The 19,107-nt window shown below is 47.9% G+C and overlaps 1 long non-coding RNA gene and 1 other non-coding gene across 2 annotated transcripts in view; one reads left to right on the top strand and one right to left on the bottom strand.

Annotated features, from left to right (window-relative positions):
- LOC144169601 (uncharacterized) overlaps positions 1-19,107 on the bottom strand; it is an 83,014-nt gene that overhangs the window by 42,634 nt on the left and 21,273 nt on the right. The gene's annotated exons all lie outside the window — the stretch shown is intronic.
- Positions 16,631-16,712, top strand: Trnas-cga (transfer RNA serine (anticodon CGA)). The gene has a single exon. It is a non-coding gene; the product is annotated as a tRNA-Ser (tRNA).

Raw genomic sequence — 19,107 nt, 5'->3', positions numbered from 1 at the left:
ACTTATTTCGTAGCTAAAATTGAGCTGAGTGCGTTACCAAAAGTTACTTTTTTCAACCTGAACAAAGTTGTATTCTTTCTTCATGGCCCAATTAACAGCAGTTCCCGCCTGGGCGGTGTTTACAAGGGCTCGCGCTCCTTAATGGTATTCCGTGAATACCAGAGGGCGAAAATCAGGTGCGCTCACCATGTAATCATCAACGCCCATTCGGTGGGTGCTGTGGACGTTCAGTATTTATTTAATTGTTCACACCAAAATTTTAGTTGCGCAGGAATGTTCTTTTCTATCTGGAAACAGTCGCTTAATGACTTGTTACAGCATTAAATGGCTTCGTATTGGGTCCCTTGCCCTCCTAGGAACCCTCAAAATCTTGTAAATAAAGTATAGGAGAAAGGAACGCATTCCAGGTAAGATTATTTGGAATTAAATTGTTCACGGGTATGTCCCTAAAAACTCGTCACCGGGCATGAATATTCCGCACTAGAGTTGGCAAAATAGTATTGTTGGGAATGCAGGAAGGGTTATAGGCACAATAGATCTGTCTAGACATTATAGACTTTCGGGCAAAAGTTAGACGAGCACAATTTTCGTCTGCGGTGTAATCTGGGGAGAAATATTTCATCTTGTTGCTCCATTTTTGTCGCTAACGTAAATTGTTTAATTCTGATCTGGTAGTTACTTTTTTGCAAGTAATGTAAAGAGGTGTAACGCGATGCGAAGCATTTATGGCGAAAAGAGTAGCGATTGCTTGAACCACGCTCGCATAAAAATGTGATGAACAAGCTTAAATGCGGGACAATGGGTGAACGTTCTACACTGTGAACGTTCTACTTTAAAATCATAATATTTAAAGAACTTGCATAACAATATAAAACACCAATGATAGCTTAGGTGCGTAAACAAAAATCACCACGGTTTTTACAAACACCTTAAGCTTTAGATCATTTTAGAAACGTATGCAAAGCCGTGAACTGCCTAAACTGGGAATATCAAATTCAGCCTGAATATCCAGCGAGACTGATTGATTGTTTAATTGTATGGTTTAATACCCCGACGCAACGCAGGCGATGAGGCGCGCCGTAGAGGACAGCTCCGGATTAATTTTGACCACCTGGAGATCTTTAACGTAAGCCGAAATCTCGTACAGAAGGCGTTTTTGCTTTTCGCCTCCATCAGAAAAGCGGCCACCGCGGCCGGGAATCGAACACGCGTCCTAGGGCTCAGCCAACGCTGTAGCCAGAATATTCAGCGAGATGAAAGATCCACCTAGACGAAAGATATTATGAGGCGAAAGGTCCAGCCGAACCTGTATGTCCAACGAGGCGGGTCTACCAGACAATAAAATGTTCTGACCACCATCACCACCCAAGCTACAACGAGATGACAGAGAGAGAGAGAGAGAGAGAGAGAGAGAGAGAGAGAGAGAGAGAGAGAGAGAGAGACTATTTTTTATTTGTCGAGCAGAGGCTGAAGATCCAACGAGACGAAAGTTGTACTGTTGGATTCGAGACACCCGTTGACTTTTTCTCAAGATTAAGCTTATTGTGACTGCGGCAGTTAGGTTTAAGTAATAGTAATAGAAATGCCAAAAAACTACTTTCATTTGGCATGTGAGGGGGCAACGGAAGATCCAATAGGAAGTGAATGCCCGAGGGAAGATATCCACCGAGGGAGGATCCAATCGAGACTGAATGTCTAAGGAGACGAAATATCCACCGATGCAGAATATCTTATCGAACCTGAATGTCCAACGAGACGTGGTGGACATCGAGAAGAATGATCAAATCGAGTCTGATATCGAACGAGACGAAATATCCACCGAGGCGAAAAATCCCGTCGGGCCGGCATATTCAACAAGACAAAATATCCAACGGAGCTTGAATAACTAACTGTAGGAAAGGTCCAACGTGGGTCAGCTGTTGGATTTTGCTGGTTCTTTATTCTTGAGACACGTAATCTAAACATATCGTGCAGATTCTTGCACACCTGCCAGAACGCTGATCTGTTTGGCGCGCCGCGTTCATCGTTTCAGCACGCGCAGCAGTACTCGTGGAGCCATCTGCCGACGGGTCCCATAAGCCTTACTTACCCGCGCTGGTCGAACGCTACTCGGCCAACTTTGAATTCCCCACATGTAGCCTCCGCTTATGCCCTACTGGCTATCTAAAAGCCAAATAATTTAATAAGTTACGTAGGGCCGATAACAATGAACCGAGAAGTGGGCTTTTTTAGCGGGATCACCTAGCCAATCAAAGTGTCCAAAGAAATTTCCAGGAGCTTAAGAATGTCAAATGTTGCCCTCTTCCTCGCATGTAGGATGTCGCCCACAACTCAGCTGTATTATGAAAAAAAGTGGAATGTTAAAGACAGGTTTTACAGCGTGTAGTAGGCGGCTACTATTTACAAACCAGTTGAAAGGGTGCCCGAAAACGTATAATTTCGAAATATTGTATTTGCATTCACATGAAAAACTCTTTTGGGTCGTCGTTCTAAACTTGCAGTGTTATTAAGACGCAAACATGCATTACGCGGACATAGCTGTGGAGCGTAGATTAAAATTCTCACTGGGAGAGCAAAAATGACTGATTTGTATGCGTTATAATTTACTTAAAACGAAAAGGGTGAGTTTCTGATCAAATGTTTTGTTTTGAGAACGCAGTATGGCGCCGCCAGCAACTCCTGGAAGGCTACTTCTTAGTCTTACACTGCTGCCGTGCGGGAACAATCGTCGAACATCGTTAGTAAAATTCATTTGGACTGCAACATGATCGACATAACCACTTCAGTAATGCCAAAATTTAGACACTTTGAGCTTCCGTGGGCATTGAACCGTGCTGTACCCTAGGCTGTGCATTATCACTCAATTACAGCCTCATTCATCACGTACAAGGTCGCTTGTGCCATCTCAGGCTTCCAGCATGGATCGCTATTGTCACGTAGCGTCGTCCAGAGCGAGAAAGCGTCTTTGTGTTGATCAACTTGGCGGCAATCGGCTGAAAACGCTTCTGAAGATTGGCACAGCGCCGAGCTTGGCGTAACCGACGCACGGATAGCGTCCTCGGCGGTGAATCTTGTTTCATTTGCGTGAGTGGACGGCCAGTCTTCGGGCGGGGGAGGCGGCGGTCGCACGAGAGGGTTGCTTCAGTTTCTGCTCCGCAGAGGAAAACTCGTGTGATTGGACGGTTCCGCCAGAGTTGGTCGCGGTCTCCCCGAGGCATGGAGCCAAGGCGAGCCGCTGCCGCTGGCTGCCTTTGAGGGTTGCTCAAGCTCGACGGTTATCCTCCCGAGGAAAGAAAACGGGCAAGAAAAAAAAAAGATATCAAACATTCGTCCCCCTTTACTTCACTCTATGGCTCCATCGACACGGAAAGATGAAAGCTGCGGCCAACTATACGTACGTGCCTGCTTTGAAACGCTGTTTCTTTTTTTCCCGTGTTTCTTCTTCTTGAGGCCCGTTCCGTCTATTGTTGGTGAAACGTGCTTTTCGACGCAACGAACTAGGTAAAGAAAAAAAGAAAACCCAAGGAGGAATGAGGAACTACGGCGGCGCTCTTTCTTCCGTTCCACACAAGGCAAGCGGGGGATTGGCTCGGGCCCGTTCCCATTTTTCCAGTCGTCCAATGGCATTGTTCGCATTCTAGCTGACGTCATCGGGCGCGTTGGCGAATCGTAGGTGCCTGCTAAGAAAACACACCAACTTGCGCCCATCTGTTTCGCGTTTCTGTCCTTGTTTTTCGTCTGTTCCTGCTTTTTCGTTGTTGTTTTTCGCGTGAATACGAAAGTCCCGAGTCGCTAGAGCGTACAGTGCGCGACCGCTGGCAAAAAACTCTACGCGATGGTTCGCTTCTGTAACGACGCCTCAGGATGAAGGCACAATGCGTGCCCTGGCGCACGGCATCTTTTCTCACTACTCGTCTTTTGCCATGGGCTTTGTAAGCAAGCCCTGAAACGGTGGCACCTTTCTTGTACCGACTTACAGCGCTTGTTTTTTTTTTTTCTCTCTCTCTTTTTCTGTCCTTTTGTTTATAGGTTGGGAAATGTTTTGATGGGAATTACGGTGGCTTATCTAATTTAATGGATGTTGCATCTAAAATGTTGTAGTCTGCAAGTCCCTGAATAAAGCTGATATAAGCGCCAACCGACTTCTATTCACATAAAACCTGCGATTAGGGGCATGGTCCACGGAGGGAAGGAGGAGACCGTTTATTGCCGAGGGTAAAAATTGCCCACATGGTGCAAACGCCCGAAGTAGACACACACGAACACGTCCAAAACAATCATGCTGGTGTTCATGCGCCCTTATTTATAGGCGATATGATCATGAAACCGACGCCAATTGATTAAAAGGTGGCTAGACCCTTCTGGCACAGGCTAACTTCTCCATCCGTCCGTCCATCCATCCATCCATCCATCCATCCATCCATCCATCCATCCATCCATCCATGCATGCATCCGTTCGCCCGTCCGTCCATCTCAAATTTAAAGCGCAAATCCATGTACGCGACATCGTATAATTCAGAAATACATATGGAACATTAAAGTAATTTTTTTTTTCTTTTGGGAATATGCCTTAAGAAACGCAGTTATTGAACGTAACTTCTCCACGCTGTATTAGGCTGTATTAGGCTGGAGCTGTATTAGGCTAACCCCCCCTTCCCCCCTTATTGATTTTTCATGTCTGTGCCTCAAAACTCCTAGCGCCTAAAAACAAACTAAAAATATGAGTGCCTGTGGGTACTGAAGCCGGTTCACCGCAGTAGCAGCCGAGTGCGTTACCACGGCGCTGACTCGGCCCGTTGCGAGAGGCGGAACAAGAGGTAGCCTATAAGGCGTGCCGCGTGACAGGTGAACGTGGCGGCTTTTGAGTAGAACGAGCGCGCGCCAGCCGTGGAAAGCTCTGATTTTGGAGAAGCTGTCGCGTGAAGAGTGACCACTCGGCCTGCCGAAGTAATTTGCATCAAAACACGAAGGCAGGAAGGTGAACAAATAGACGCAAACATGACGCATCAGTAAAGCACTCTTTAATGAGTATCGCTGGACGTTCTCCTTCAAACAGTTAAGCAAAGTTAATTGCACGAGGATATGTTTAGAAGATATGTTTAGAAGATAAGGGGGAACTACAGTACAAATTAGTAAATGGTACGTTAATAAAGTACCCCAGAACGCCTGGGAACAGACTGCAATAGCTTTCAGCCCATGGAAATTCCTGGAACAGCCTGAAATATAACCGACATTAGGCATAACTAGAAATTAGCGAGATAAATTATTAAAGAAACGTAATAAATCAATTAAATTGGTACGTTAAACGAGTGTTATAGGAAAGACAAAATTTCTGGCATCGCGTGTTCACTCCATTATAGAGGGAAAGGCTCAATTCTGAAGGAATAATTTAGGAAGTATGAATATATTTTAAATAACCGTCTTAGGGTTCTACGAAAAATAGCTTAGTTGAAAACTGCCGAACCAATTCTAAACAACAGGCTGACGTGGAGACCTGGAAAGTGGGAGGAACGAGCAAGGATTCTTTACTGCGTGGTGCTGTGCCACGGGTCGGTGCGACAAATGCATCCGCATTCGCACGGCGGAATGGGCTTGATTTTTTTAGTTTTGCTATTTGCAAATAGAATTGTGCTTGACTTTGATTTCTCACTGTCCAAGCAGACGGGCATGACAGCACTCCATGGCTTCATTGCTCTCACGTTTTCTGCAAACCTGATAAGTTATTATCTTGTACAGCTAGCAAGCGCTGGCTATGAAGCTCCGCCATAGTTTGCAAGTATAAGGGGGTGTATTACTGGGATAATTTGTTTTTATGCCCAGAAACAGCTTGTTTTTTTATTCTTTCAAATAAAAAGATAATACAAGGTGCATATTTTATGACGAACGTTGAAGATTATTTCGAGTGTGCACGTTATACTAACTGCAAAGAATTAAAAAAAAAGCTATGACGCACTTGCGTTTCCCATACGATTTAAAACCGCCTCGCACAGAAAGAAGCCCTGGGTTAAAAAGAATAACACTGAGGCGAGCCTACTTAGCTCTTTTAAACATGCTGTCGCCCCAACTTGGGTAAGAAAAAAAGTTTTACCTGAGAGACTATTCTACATCTGTCTACGCAGCGATTGGCCCGAACTTGGGACGTTAATTGAACGAGTCGGTTAAACTAAAAAACAACAAAAACCCACCGGTAGCTATGCAGAGCTCAACTTTATTCCGTATATGAAATGGGCTGTTGAAAGCCGGTAGTGATATATAATGTCTGTGCAATCATCCAAAGAGCCGAAGTGCCATCCATACCGCACAGCTCACTCGGTTCGGGAGCGTTCAAGCGCTTCTGTGTACCGACCGCAGCCGGGCTTCGGTCATGTTCCGCTGGCTGCAACTTGTTTAATGAAATCGTGCCGCGGTCATAGCCAGCCGCGCGTCGAATCCCCCGCGGTGCGCTGTTCACACGGTGTGCGCGCCCTCAACATGTTTCCCCGTGGAGTGACCAACAAAGCGGATAGTTTGCTCCTCTTATAAATGGCCCACCGCACTTGACTGCGCTCCGTTTTCACGCAGGATTGAAACGCGCTGACGTTTTCATCGGTGCGTTCGGAGGGAGCCCTCTCTAGCGTTACCTGTGACCACTTCCATTACCGACGTTCACCGAGGGGGCGGAAGGTTGTCCTTGACGTGATCTATTCGACGGGACAGCTGTCCGGGAACGAAGTTTGCGGGCGGAACTCGGGCGGCCATTTTGATAATTCGGATTACTAGGCGACATACCTTCGCACTACTACCAGTCCTTCAATTTTGGAAGCCGAGTCGACGTCCTCGTGGCGTGAAACTGCAGCTTTGACTCGGCCATCGTGTTTTCAAACATCACAAAGACCAAAGATGGCTTTAAAAAATAGACAACTGCCTTCTTAGCGCATCCGCGCCTACCAAAGGATAGTTTCGCAGGCTGAGGGGTGCGCAGCACATTTTAAGGTACGCTTTGTTGTTTGGGAAATGACTAAGCCATTAAACGAGCCATGCGGTTTAGAGCAGTTAGACCGACTTTATTCTCTTCACAACAACGTACATAAATTGTATATGTCCGTACCATGATCTTCATGAGATTTTTAGCAGTAATTTACAAAACAGATGGTGCGAAAGACTCATAAATAGGGCAGAGGAAAAGACAACGAATGGTGCAAAACAAGAAAATGCCAAGACGAAAAAGGGCCCTTCACACAGGCGCACACGCACACGCACATACGCACACAGATACGCGCACACAAGCACGCACAAATGCACGGCATTGTAAGAATTACGAGTGATCCGAGGAGGGAAAGGTTGCGGAGGCCATCTACGTTTATGTCTTAAGAAGTGTGACGCGATGGCGTTAAGTCGTCGTCGCGAGAGAGGTTTGGAACGGAAGTGGTGCTCTCCGTTCAAAATTCATGCTCTCCAAGCGCTGAACGTGAACTGAGAGAGCGACATTTTCAAAGTGATATTTTTTTACCTTCACGCGCAAACGGCGCTTTAAAACATTTCGCAACGCCGGAGGTTGACCGCCCGATGACTCAGCGCTTTTCCAGCAGCCACTGAAAGCCAGAAAGTTTGAAGTTGAGCCGCCCAGCGTTCCAACCGCTTCCGTCACCAGCGCCGAGTGAAAGCAATGGCTCATCGGCGGGACCACTGTTGGCCGGAGAACCAACGTTTCTGCGCTGGCGCGGCACTCGCATCCACGGAGCAAGATATAAAGCTCGCATCCTTTCTTTCTTCGCCGCAATATTATTGTCGGCGAGCCTACTGGCGCGCATCCTCCTTTCCACACTCCCGTTGTCGCTGCACCCGATTCCAGTTTCAGGCGGGCGCTCGATTCTGGCTGGTGCCGTCGTAGTTACCGGTTGGCGGTGATGACGTCGTTCCGCGGATGTTTGGTCAGCACGGTTGATGACCACGGTTGCTTCGGACGGCTAGAATCAACGGAAAATTGCTCAATGAGCCTAGTGACACTTTTGAGTAAATAAACGCATACCCGCCTTTGATAACGAACTGGTAACGCTGACGTGGGCAATAGCGACGATCGCTGATTGGTGCGACGTTGAGAAATATTAAGCTTGTCCGGTAATGCTTGTAGTTTTGTTTGGTTTCGCAGTGGCACTGGGTATTCTATCTAGTCTATCATTCTATACTTCAGCAGCATTTTCTCAGTCGCAACTTTTCTAAACGCTGGTAAGTTGCAGCATAATGCTTCCGGGCTCTAGTGCAACCAATGTCCCGTGCAACTTCGAACAAATGCCCCGGTATATATTTTTTAAAGCTCGCTTAACTCTCGGCACGCCTGTAGCGTCTAGCGCGCCGCGACCGCGTTGCGGGAAAGCGTACTTTACTTACTGCGGTGCTTTGTGTACTTTCTGCGTGCGACAGCTGAGAACTTTCTCTGTTGAGTGCACAATCAAGGTTGAATGCATGTATTGTCGCAAAACATTTAAGGACTGGTTTCTTTTGTGTTATAGGGTTTAACGACGCAAAACGACTCGGGCTATGAAGACGCTGTAGAGGAGGGCTCCGAATAACCACCCGAGGCTCTTTAACTTGTACTGATGCCATGCAGCAAACACGCGTTCTTGCATTTCGCCTCTATTGAAACGCGGCACCTGACACCGGGATCGTAAATGGGTCTCCCGGCTCAGTATAGCCAAGCACCCAAACCACTGAACCACCACGGCGGGGAATTCTCAGGAGGATTTGAGTGCACTGTGGAAGTAACGAGGGCCACAGAGCAAAACTTTATTTTCTACGTGTGCTCCCTAAAGCAGATGGCCGTACGCCCGGATATGGCGTCTGGTTCGCTTTCTTTTTGTGCGGAGTGTTCACGTGTTCAGTCTAGCTCGAAGGCGCTCGCGCGGATTGCTAGATGCGACTTCAAATTTGATCAACGAACTCATGAAAATCTACAAGAAATGTTGCAAACATGAAAAAGAAATCAGAATATGTTCAGTGCACAATGAAAGTGTTTATTTACATGTAAGGCATTGATTGCATTACAAGGCACAATGAAAACACAGTGAACATATTGGTGATTTTTGTGTTCGTGGCGTTTGGCTAGTCCATGCGTTTGGGGATGATAAAGAGAAGAATGCAGAAGTTATGGACCTCAAGAACGGAGAAGCTCTTGCACAATTGTGGGGCATGGAACTGGTGACCACAGCTTCATTACTCGCGTAGGCCCATTGCGAGGAAGTTCGGGTCCGACCAGAAAGTTGGATACGTAGCAGGTGGAAACAAAGGGTAGGGCCGCTGTCCCCCATTAACTAGCCAGGTAGGTAGCGCAACCAATGATATATGCATTATAATGCAGCATACTTGAGTGGGACCAGTACAGGACTCTGCCGGAGAGTAGGACGATCGTGCTGTGTGCGTGAGACCCGCTTGCTGGGCGGCCGCTTGACCCGTCTCGACGTTGCGCGATATTCATATGAATGAAAAAAGCCAACAGACATCGAGACCAAAGTAGCGGGATTGAAACCCAGCCACTGTAGCCGACATTCCGTGGAGGCGAAATGCACGGACACCCATGTGCTGCGTAATGCAGGTGCCCGTTAAATAAACCCTGGTGGTCGAAATTACACAACCCCTCCGCTACAGCGTATCTCATTAAGCCATACCAAGCCAGTACTGAAATGTTTGCAACAACACGCGCATTCAACTGGGATAGTGGCACTGAAAATGGAAGCGTTCAGTTGCCGTACGCAGAAACTACACAACGAGCCGCAGTGAGTGAAGTGCGCTTTTCCGCAGCGAGGTCGTGGCGCGCTAAACACTACAAGCATGCCGAGAGCCTGCTTCACAAGCAAGTACGGCGCGCTCCCGCACTTAAACAGACGACATGAAGTACCACCTCCAAGCCCCTGTGTGCCTGCGCCGCTTAGCTTCGATGCGCGTCCGCGGCTTGCGCGCTGGCGAGCCCGGCCACGCTGCGCCGTGTTCGCACCAAGAGTGGACGACCCTGTACATTGCATTTCAGAGCTGAGAGGAAAAGGACGTAGTGTTTGTGGGGACACGACCTTCAGTGCCGTAGGTAAATTGGTGCCACGACCTACTTGCCTTATTTTGGGCTTGATAGATGGCGTAATCAGTCGATACTATAGGCACAAAGTATTTGGACACAATAGACATCCGGATTTAAACGCACCACGAGGAGAACACGAAGAATCGCTTTATTCGAAACATCTGGCAACTCGTACCTCTTGCGATTTTGTTTAACGGGAAAATTGCTGCCATCACCGATAAGTTAGTGTTCAGAGAGGTGGAATTTAAAATTGACCGCTGCATTCATCAAGTTATGACGTACAAGGGGCTCTGTGACACACATCAGGCGCTGCCACAATTTGCCCTTGCTGCGGACGCTGAAACTGGCTAAAATTGGACGGCCTGAACCCACCTGGGTCGTAAGTGCACTTCTAGGAGAAAAGAAAGATAAAGAGGGGGTAGGGGTCGTTTGTCGTCATATTTTCGATGTAAAACGCTGTCGCGCGGTAACGAGCATTGCTGCGATCACACTCAGCGTCATTTGTGATCGGAATGTTCGCCTTGGAATCACGTTGATGACCATAGTTTTTTGGCACTGTAGCCAATATCTGCGTCCCCGCAAAAAAGAAGTAATTCAAATCTTCATCGTGGTGAGGGGTTGTAACTGCAAGCCGACAGTACTATTTCAATTTGCGGTTACTTTTGCCAGCATCAGCCAATCTTGTAGATTCTAGAATTACGACATTACAACTCAAGGGTAGGAAAGTGGCTGATGAGTTGCCAACCTTTCCTGTGTTTTTCTAATTAAATAGCTCACTTTATTCAAGGTTAAGCAAAAACTAGACAATATTACTTATGCTAGGTAATCTTCGTAATGGAGTAGGTAGTTTCTGGTTGTCTTCATTCTTCATGCTCCTGGTTACGCTAGATCTACACTCATTTCAAATAAAAGAAGACAGGTTCTCTAGTTGTAGACGCAGTTGGAGAATCTCGAACTAGAATTTTTTGGCAGCAGTGCTTATTGAGGAATTTTCTGTGAAGATTGGCGTCCAGCATGTAAACGTATCGCTTGCAACATTTCGATCGTGCTGTGTTACAGTCGCGGACAATACAACAGTGAAGTCGACGGCGTTAGTCGACCATCTGTTTTTATAAGTACGATCGATTCGATGTGACGATGCTGGCATCCAGATATCACGAAGAAACTGAAAATTGGGTTTTTCTGGGAAATAAAATGAAAATAATGGTATTGTGGAGTGTTCGTTTGTGACTCAGTTTACCAAATTGAGGAACTCACGAACGAGGATATACTTTCCTTGTACGAGCCCTTAAAGCAGCCATGAAGACAAAAAAAAATGGCGCAGCTTGCACTATTGGTGCAAGGCTGGAGAAACAGCAGAGCTGGCGGCCCCTCTCCCTTTGTCGGCTGTTGCACCTCACATGGATTTCCGAACTTGCCGCTGAAAGTCCTCCATGACTGGCAGGTTCGGATCGTTTTGTCCGCAGCCTTTCACATCTCCCCCAAAGTGGACCCCGTTAGCACGCGCTAGAACCCGCGGCAACCGGCTTCGAGAACTCGGCGTCTGGACTCCCCACTTCAGGCGAGAACGCAAGTGAACTGGCGAGGAGAACAGCACGCGAGAGATCACTCCGCGAACGCTGGGCAGAGTGTTCTCGAAGGTCCAGCTGGCCAACTCCGGGAGCTCGTCACGAGGCGCGCGCCCATGTGCGCTCGGTATTTTTTCTTGATAATTTTGCGAGTTCCTCACGTGGCGCAATCCTACGCGCGCAAGTTCGAACAACGCCGGGTGCTCCTCACGAGGCGCACGCTCACGTGCGCTCGGGCTAGGTTTTCTGGTAACGCTCGACGACGGAACTACAAGCTTAAACAACTCGGCTGTTAAACGACAATAATAGGACATCAGTGGGAAATAGTTGGTGCTTTATAGCTGAAGTTTCCACGGGCACAAGCCGTTAGCGAGCCGGAAAGTTGGCTGCAACTGCATAAATCTCGCTCCTCGCTTATCTTTGATTTTGCCGACGTAACGGTCTGCATTCCTTTCAGCGTACTTGAAGTGTCCTTTTTATGGCAACAACACAAAAACTAAGCGAGATACGCGCATATGCCTATCTCAGATTTTTTTTCTCTTCTGCCTCTCCTTTCTTGCGCGCGAGTAGTGTCTGATGATGGTCGTGCGCCACGCACCCTTGTCCCGCGTCCGCTCTGCACAGCAGCCGCGCAGGTCCTTTCAAGAGCACCAGAGCGCAGTCGGCGCCGTATATCCTCTTCCAAGCCGCTCCCAGGCTGAGTTCCGTGGTCATGCGTTTCCATTGTCGGGCATCCCGTATTGCATTTATGCACATTCGAGATGGAGCGACCTGGGCCTGCACTCGTGTCTACCCGCGTTTTTTTTTTTTTTTTTTTTTTTGTTCTATCCTCGAGACACGCCTGGCGGACCAGTCCCTGCGTCGTATCTACGGTCGCGGTGATTGAAGACTTCAGAAATCTCGTTTCGGCACAATAGCCTGAAGCTGAGTGCGCCCTTCCCACTGATATCGCGTGCTCGCGTTCATCCTGTTTTCTTTTCACGAAGTTGTATGCACGCCCTTCCCGTCGTCGGGCTACGGTACTGCAAAGTCAGCTTTTCGTTGACTGGCCTTGTTCGCTGCGTGTAGACACTATTGGCTACGGGCGAAAGCATAGGCGAGTGTGCGAGGTATATGGTATACAGGAAGCATTGCAAGGACGAATACATGATAAGCTGGAGGCATCAGCGCGGAGGCCTAATGACGGACTGTTTTTCGTTTATGTGATACGCATCATTAATACCAGTGACGCAAAGAAAATGAACGACAGGCCAATAGGAGGGCGTGGTTCTTCTACCCAAACATAAGCCATGCTGGAGCCGTCGCAGTTCAGCTCCGACTTGTGTTAAACAGCATGACCGGGTGATTCGGGCGCATCTATTCTGCGGACATCATCCGTATGCATCACAAAATACTGTGTGCGTCTATAGGATTTTGAACGGATTAATCAGAGCCGGGTAGCCTAATCAGATTTACAGCCCTCCTCTATGATGCGTTTCCAGAATGGGTCAGCCTAGTGCGTTGTGCTGAAGCTGAACCACATGATTTTATTTACAGTGATATACACTCTATAAGACAAACGCGTGGTTCAGCTTCACCGCAATGAAGGTGCACTCTAAGACAATGCTGCGGCTCAGCGTCATCGCAAAGCACTCGACTGACTAATCCATGCAGCCAACAATAAAATTTCAGTGAATGACGATGTTGAGCATACGATTTGGCTCAAACGTTCCGGTCACCACAGTGGCATCACGCAATGCAAGCACGACGTTCTGCATTGCGCCATACCCCGGTGCATATTACATTCTTGAATCAAATGTTATCCTCGTTGTTGACGTGCGCCGAATTTGCTTTGTTGGCGGCGAAAATTGGACGTTTTAGTGGATTGTGGTGAAACTGAACAACAGGATTACCTTAGAGTAGGGCCGTACTCTTTCTTGAACCGTAGTTCGTCTTGTTTCTTTTTGTAATTTGAACACGAATAGCTCGTATATATTTTTTTCTGAGTTATTTAGTACGATGTAACACACGCCCTTTCTGTGCCGAAAAAAGAGATGCGGAGAGGGGGGGCGAGGGACATCTGTTTTTCAGGTTTTTTAGCCTTGTTTACTTGTTGACTGTCCTCCCCAACACTACTAGCTCATGCATCAACATCGTGTGCATGCTCTAAGAACAAATAGGGAAAGAAATTAAGTTTCAACCTTGTTTCGCAGTGCAAATGATTGCTGCAGACTGAAATTCAGAACAGCGCAAAAAGACGGGGCAAGGAAAGTCGTCGTTTCCTTGTCCCGCCTTTTTGCGCTATTTTGAATTTCAGCATGCACCAACTAGCCCAAACCACCGTTCTAACGCAGTTTATTGCTGCAGAAGCAACACGACCGATAGTACTGTCTTATAAGGAAGTATAACTTTTCTCAGGAACCATGTGCTCGACAAAAATGCAAGTCGATCGTGATATCACGCAAATCACGCGGGAAAAGAAGATAATCTTATGCGTATGGAAGACTGGTAAACGGCCAACCAGGTAGTCGTGCTAACTATGTTGGGAAGGAAAATAATGCTTTAAACCTAGGAATAGAAAACAAATTATTATGAAAAATTTTTCCGGGGGTTGCTCAAGGGATGCGAATCGCGTACTTATTCAGTGTATGGGTATTCGTCGTGAGTGACCGCATGTCTCGTTATAATTATTATTTTGTGGGCGCGTAAGCTTCACCTTTAAGCGTGGAGCTCAACAGTTTTATTGGGTGGGTTCGCATCGCAAGAAAACTTTCAAAGCGGTGAAAATTTTGGTCTTGAATTGCGCTGGGTTTACTACGACAAAATGGATGACAAAGGGACGGGGTCGTCGTACCTTGTCTTCCAATTTCTCGTAGTAAACCCAGCGCAATTCTACGTCCTTTTGAAAATTTTGAACTCCTGCGCCCACGCCATCTGTTAATTAAGGTAGCTCCTTACAATCCCGGGGGTTTCTGTGGGCGCCACAAGATGGCGCTACGAGAATTTCCCCTCACGCCGAGTTTTAAGTGCAATGCACTTCTTAAGCGACCCTGAACCTGCGTCCACTGGCGATGTCCGCGCACGTGGAGATGGGCGCGCGCAGCCTGGCCGCTGACATGGCACATACCCACGTGGGGGATTGGCCAGGAATCTCCTCGTCTTCCTTGGCAACGGGGGGAGATGGGCGCGCGCTGCCTGGCCGCTGACATGGTACATACCCACGTGGGGGATTGGCCAAGAATCGGGCGTGAGAAGGGCTAATGCACCTGCTTAAAGGAGTACTGACACGAAATTTCAAAGCTGAGATCCGCTCTAGCAATCAAGTACAACGACAACACAAATAGGTGTCTGTAAATAAATGCATCTTTCTTTCTTTGTAGTTGTGTGTGTGTGTGATCTCTCTTTCGCGAACATTACCGAACCGCGCAAATTCAACTCGTGCATTCGCACTTTCACATTCTTCCCCTCGGGGAAATGCGGGGAATTTTTTACCGATCCGCTGGAAACAGGAATTAAAGCGTACATTTTTAAAGCAGATTAATATCCGCCAAGAAAGTGCTTATAATAAATTCCCGCCAAGAGCTCACGTACCGCCAATCTTTCAACTTCACTTTCAGCCGAGATGCAAAGCACTTTAATGTACATGATACAGAACACGTTACGCTCAAAGGGAACGCAACCGCAGGTGATTCTCTTGTGTTCCAACGGAGACGGTGCCGCGTGAGGGCGCAGAAACAAGCCGTGACTGGTCGGAAAAGCGGCGAGGGGCATGAAAAACAATCTCTCTCTCTCTCTCTCTCTCTCTCTCTCTCTCTCTCTCTCTCTCTCTCTCTCTCTCTCTCTCTCTCTCTCTCTCTCTCTCTCTCTCTCTCTCTCTCTCTCTCTCTCCCCCCCCCCCCCCCCATGGCGATGAGTGACTATGAGATCGAATGACATGACACATAGCACGATTATGTTAGGGGTTCCATCCACGTCAACTAACCTCTGTTTATATGCGGTCAGATCCGCCCCGTAGAATTGTAAAATCATTGATGTTCCTGCAGCCCCCCTCCCGTTTTACTTACAAGAAAGAAGTGGGTATGGAGGCAAAATAAACGATGCCATAGAGAATTTAGTGGCGATAGTTAATATGAACCGTAATTTCGCCCTTCTTAGTAAGTACAGCAACAGACTGTGTACCAACAGAACCGTAACTCGCAAATCAAAACAATGCACATATTGGCCTTTCCGAAAAGCAGTTATTTTCCACATTGCAAGAAGAACGACCTAAAACATGGGGCTTTAAAGAGAGGTCATGACACTAGAGTCACCACGCATGAGTACACCTTTTTCTCTGTTAGCTATCATCTTCCTTATACCGTGTGATGGTCAAAAGTGATGCTCTTATAAGAGCAATAGACTGCTAGAAGGACTGGAGTGCACAATTTCTTTAGCGCAGCTCTTTATGCCTCACTGATGGCGATGGCGTGCGGCGCACGGCAAAATGCACTACAAGAAAGCCAACATTATACAGGCTTCAGCCTTCAACCTTCAACTTTTGGTCAAGTTCAGGTCAACACGTACCTGCCTCCCCCCTCACTGATGGCGATGGCGTGCGGCGCACGGCAAAATGCACTACAAGAAAGCCAACATTATACAGGCTTCAGCCTTCAACCTTCAACCTTTGGTCAAGTTCAGGTCAACACGTACCTGCCTCCCCCCTCCCCATGATGCGCTAGGAGTTCGGGTGCTTATATTTATACTGCAGCGCATTAATCTTTGCAAACCTGACTTAAAAACCGCAAGATACGCGTGGCGTCACAGAGCGACCGATTTTCTCTTTCAATGAAATCGGCCAACGCAGGCTGATAGTGCTGGCGCAGTATACAAGTTCCTCTCTTTTTCGTAGCGTGGAATCTGGGGAGCAACTTTTAGAAATGTCGTCAAAGTTATGCGCTGATAAGCACTTTCCCAGTCAAACATTGCTTACAGTTCCCACAGTGGCATTTGGCGTCTCTTCAGCCGTCCCTACATTCCCGAGAGAGCTCCTGCCGTCCTCGCAGTCGTGGCCGAGTGGTTAAGGCGATGGACTCGAAATCTATTGGGGTCTCCCCGCACAGGTTCGAATCCTGTCGGCTGCGTTCTTTTTATTTTTAGAGAGCGATGGTCTTGGGCTACTTAAACCCAAAAATTTTGGTCTGCCTGTATGTTTTGTTTTTCTGCCCTTCGAATCAGCCGCTCGGCCAAAAGAAAGAAATACTTGAACGAAAGCTTTCTACAGGCAAAACGTTTCCGAAACAACTAAATATGGAAACACTTCACACTCGTCAGCATTGTTCAGGAAAAGGAAAACGTTATGCACTTTAAGGCAGAACATCAATGCGTAAGTGGTATTCGCATTGTTATTTTTAAAGCGAAGCTTTCTGGGGCTCACTTGAGCCGTAGATTGTAACACCTAAACTAACTGCAGGAAAGCCAACTTTACACAATGGGTTCACACAAAGGGCACGTGATGATGATTACAAAACACGAAGGGCCTGAAGAAAAGAAAAAAAAACGGTTCCCGTGATCGGAATCGAACCTGGGTCCCTCGCGTTTTAAGCCGACGTCTATCTGAACGCGTCATCCCGGTTTTTTTCCTTTATTACTTTTGCGCCATCCCGACACGGTCGACACGGACCTGCATAGATCTGACGTTTGCAAACAAGCTGTGTCGCGTCACTATGGCAGAACCTCTAACCGTCTACCACAGCGATCGCAAGGCCATACTATGCAAGTGTAAAGTCGTCGATTCAAGTGGGAACGCGTAAATGATGAAAACTGCTCGATTCAATAAAGGCAATCTCTTTAATACGCGTCTTTATTCAAGTTAACGGTTAAGTACTAACATCAGCGATCACTCCACTGCATTCGTTCTTACTTTGACTTTGGCACTTCGTCATTTGAATCGCACGCAAGAAAGCTTCGCGTTTCAACCATCGCAAGTCGTTAGACGGAGGGATGTTTGAATTTTTTTTGTTCTGCGTTGACAATGGTCTTGCTTGTTTTTTAGCGAGAGTACAAGGGAACACGAGTTCGATTCCTGAGCACGGAGGCTGCTCATCAAGGCGGCACATCAAAAAGGCTGTGCACCCGAAGTTCCGGCCCACTATTCACCTTCCGCACGCCGTCTACATTAACCTGTCGCCCTCGTATACAACTCCAGAGGTGAACTTAGCTTGGGCGCGGTAAGTCCCAATTTGGGCATGGGGGCAACACAAATTTCGGATTATCGAATACAGCCTTCCTGTCGCTCAACCAATGAACTTATTAGTTCGAAGAAGCTCAACGAAACTTTTGAGAGAAATTCACGATCTGTTTATAAAACATGCGTTGTTGCCGATAGCGATAGAATATCTTTCGCATGTTCATATGCGTATCTAAAGAACCAGAGACTTCAAGCTTGTTAAGTATCTGGCGCAGCTGCAATGACAGCACAAAAAAGCAAGAATTGGCGTCAGGCATGGGTGCAAGCAAGCTAATTTGGCGCTCTTGTGCGATACTGCCGAAACAACTGTGGCTCGAACTTGTTGCTGCGTCTAACGACGCCATAAGGAAACGTTTCCCGCGATGTAGTCACGTCCAGCTGGTCTACGGTATTTACGGTCTAGAGGCGCGGCTGAGGGCAGTAAAACGCATATCTCGCCGTACATTTTGATTGCTAACAGCCATCGGGCAGTAAATGTTACAAGGCACATTTGCCTCTGCAGGGTACACGTTTGCCAGTGGCATAGGCCCCCCCCCCCCCAAAAAAAAAAAAAAAAAAAAAGAGTGGTGCTGCAATTTTCTCGCCAGTGATTACCGCACGATTTAAGCATCGGAACGAGCCCGCAGACGGCGCAGTGCAGCGCGAGGTCACCGGGAGGGAGCCCGATGGCCTCTAAACATTTCCTCTTGTCGACCAGCGCCGCTCGCGTTTGGCGCTGACGAAACGAGCGCCGGCGTGCGTCGTATATGGCGTGGGCGCGCGGGGGGGAAAGAGAGCCGAGGGCTTATTAATGTTCGCGCAGAGCGGGCAGCCTTGCCGGCTGCAGTAGATATGAATGAATAAATGGGCAAAGGAGCTAAGGGTGTTTCAAGGAGGAAAGCAAGATTTCTGGCTGGCCGGGGAGGCACGGCATCGATTCGTCTGGCTGCCCCCGGTCGGCCCCGTAACGAGCGCGCTGGTTTGTTCCCCATTTGAGGCTCGCACGATGGCTACCGCGGTGCGGGCCCCGCCACGCGCTCCGTTCTTCTTGCTGGAGGAAATCGAATCAAAAGGCGAGGCACCGCCTACTCGAGATGACGCTCGCGTCGCCGCTTCCACTGGCGGCAGAGCTTATCCTGGAGGGCGGGCTGCACCGTTAGGCCGACGACGCCCTTGCGCGTTGTGTGCGTGCCTGCGGCGTGCGGCGCACGCCGTAGGTCGACCCCGATTTCCGAGGCTGCCGTCTTGGCGATGAACGACGTTGTTTATCGTCGGAAGAATACGAGTCGCGCGATTCGTGCGGGGGAGGA

This window comes from Haemaphysalis longicornis, unplaced genomic scaffold (assembly GCF_048455015.1).
Source record: "Haemaphysalis longicornis isolate Haplotype H1 unplaced genomic scaffold, Haemaphysalis longicornis Haplotype H1 scaffold_1, whole genome shotgun sequence".
In the NCBI taxonomy this organism is placed as follows: domain Eukaryota; kingdom Metazoa; phylum Arthropoda; class Arachnida; order Ixodida; family Ixodidae; genus Haemaphysalis; species Haemaphysalis longicornis.
The sequence above is the reverse complement of the archived record's forward strand: the minus strand, read 5'-3'. Positions and strand labels throughout refer to the sequence as shown.